At 40.7% G+C, this 2,691-nt stretch overlaps 1 non-coding gene across 1 annotated transcript; it reads right to left on the bottom strand.

The window, feature by feature from the left end:
- Positions 1–697: 697 nt before the first annotated feature.
- Positions 698–804, bottom strand: LOC145587039 (small nucleolar RNA R71). The gene has a single exon (XR_014101098.1). It is a non-coding gene; the product is annotated as a small nucleolar RNA R71 (small nucleolar RNA).
- Between the last annotated feature and the right edge of the window lie 1,887 nt (positions 805–2,691).

The raw sequence follows: 2,691 nt of genomic DNA, 5'->3' as shown, positions 1-2,691 counted from the left end.
TCACAAGCTTTCCTAGTAGTCTAATTAGCACAAATTGATACACTTAGTCCTTTTGGGTTCGACCCTTTACTTACCCGTATACTTGTATTAGGGTAGTTTAGGTTATAAATATTTAATTTGATTAGGGTTAGTAGACCAACGACCTACTTAATCCTCGATCAAATTTTAGCGCCGTTGCCGGGGAAGCGGCTTGTTTAACATCTATTTTTGCTATTGTTAGAGTCATTTTATTTGCTTTCTTTTTTTTTTTTTTCTTGTTTAATCCTACTTGTCATTGCTAATCGTGTGCTTAGCTTTGTTGTATTCAAAGGGAGATATGGCAAGGCAAGAGGATGACCTTCTTTTTAGGGAGTTTGGAAATCCGGAAGTCTATGAGCTCACGAGTGGTATACTTCTCCCAACCACCGAGTCTAATTTCACAATCCATCCGCAATATGCTAGGATGGTACAAGTTGAGCAATTTTCCGGAAGTGCAAGTGAAGACCCCATTGAGCATTTGGAACGATTCCTTGAGTTGTGTGCAATGATGCAAACAAATGAAGTGAGCCAAGATTACATTCGTATGCATCTCTTTCGGCAATCTCTCACCGGAAGAGCAAAGAAATGGCTCAAGCTTTTGAAGCCCAACTCTCTCACCACAGGGAAAGATGTTGCGAAGGCCTTTCTCAAGAGGTTCATTTCCGATGAGCAAACCGCAAAAATGAGGAGGAAGATAGCTTATTTTGAGCAAGAACCGGATGAAACTCTTGGGGAAGCATGGGAAAGGTTTAAGGATATGATTAGAGCAAGTCCTAACCATGGATTCAACCATAATTTGCTCATGAGATTCTTTTATGATGGCTTGGAGCCAATTTCAAGAACCAATCTAGATGCGGGTGCCGGTGGCCAATTGATTAAGATCCCTCAAAGCCAAGTTGAAGCTACAATTGAAGAGGTGGCTACTAGCTACTCTTGGGGAGGTCAAAGAAGGTTCCAAGGAAAGCAAGGTGATCTTTACGAGTTGGAGAAAGTCGGTCAACTTAAGCACATAGTTGAGCTCTTGAACGAAGGTCTTTCCAAGTTGAACTCAAGTGTTGGTTTGGGTTCAAAACCGTCACGAATCATTGATTTCTCATGTGCTTGTTGTGGTGGGACGGATTATGATGCATCGTATTGTAGAGAGTTCAATCCCAAGAAAGGTGAGGCTTTGACTTTGAGGGAAGAAGAGTTTGTAACCCAAGCTCAACTCAACAACTTCAACAACCTCCAAAACAAGAAAACTCCTACCTCCAAGATGAACCTCTTTTCAATCCTCTAACCCAAAATTTTTCTTACCCTTCCATCCAAATGGGGAACTTTCAAGATCAACATCATGACCAAAATCCTCAAGCATATGAAGAACAAACCCCACCCGACCACACACAAACCCAAATTCTTCAACAACGTCAAATTCTCACTCAACAATTCCAAGAGATCAAATCTCACAATGAAGTTGTTGATTCCCAACTAGCCAAAATTTCTTCTCTCCATTTAACCACAAAACTCCCCTTACAATCATCTACTAACCCTTCACATACTTATCAACCCGAAACTTGCTAGGAGGATGAAAGTAAGGAAGACAAGGTTGTAGAGGATGTGGTTGAGAAGAAGGTTCAAGAACAAAATGAGGAGCCATTTGATTTTAGTGAACCAAACAAGTTTGAAGGCCCGGTTCCCTTCCCTTGTAGGCTAGTTGAGAATATTGTTTTGAAGGGCCCCATGGCGGTGAGCGTATGTAGAGTTGATGTGGTCGATGGTGTGATGGATAATGAGAGCTTACCTCCATGTGATGATAAGGTGACAATGAGGTATGATGACTTTCTTGAAGTTCCCGCTTGGTTTGAAGGCTCTCTTGAGGAAGGTGAGGTTGCCCTTCCTAATATCGAGGATTCCAAGCTTCATCGCCCTTTTAGAAGGAAAAGAAAGAAGAGAGAAAAAAGAAGAAGAAACGACAAGAAGAAGAGAAAAAGAAAAGATGAGCCACCATTGGCTCTTGATTCATTCCCTCCTTTCCCTTGTGGTGATTTGAGACCTCAAGGAGTGCTAGTTCTCAAGCTTGGGGGCATCTATGATTCAATCCTCAAGTTGATGAGGGTGATGTTCTTTATTCCACCTTGAAGGAGGTGAAGGGTCAAGCTAGAGACCATAAACAAGCGCTTCCCGGGAGGCAACCCGGAGGATTTCTAACCCTTTTTCTCCCCCTCCTTTCTTTTTCTTTTTGTTTTCTTTCTTTGTTTTCTTTTAATGTTTTCTTTTATGTCTTGTCTTGCCTTGTAGGTTGCTTTTTGGAAGCTTGGAGCGGAGTGACATTTGGTGAACTCGATTTTATGCTCCTTTATTCTTTTAAGCCAACCTCTCGGTGAGACCTTTCTTGTTTTCACTCTTTTAATTTTTCTTTGAGTGTTTAGTTTAAGGTTAGTTTAGGAAGAAGTTGAATGGTTCGAGGTTGTTTGCATTGGTTCTAAGGAACCTGGGATCGTTGATGTTGTTATCAACGGTCATTTGTATGACAATTGGGATTTACTTGAATTACATGCCTCATTTGTGAACCTTTTTATTTCTTCCTCTTATTTTTGTGTTGTTTTTCCATTTTGTGTGAAAAACATGACTATGACAAGTTGAAATGATTTTGATTTGGAATTCGCTCATTCATTTGGATTGTGTGCCTTTCAT

This window comes from Chenopodium album, chromosome 16 (assembly GCF_948465745.1).
Source record: "Chenopodium album chromosome 16, dcCheAlbu1.1, whole genome shotgun sequence".
NCBI classification, from domain to species: Eukaryota; Viridiplantae; Streptophyta; class Magnoliopsida; order Caryophyllales; family Amaranthaceae; genus Chenopodium; species Chenopodium album.
This window is presented reverse-complemented; position numbering and strand designations above follow the sequence as displayed.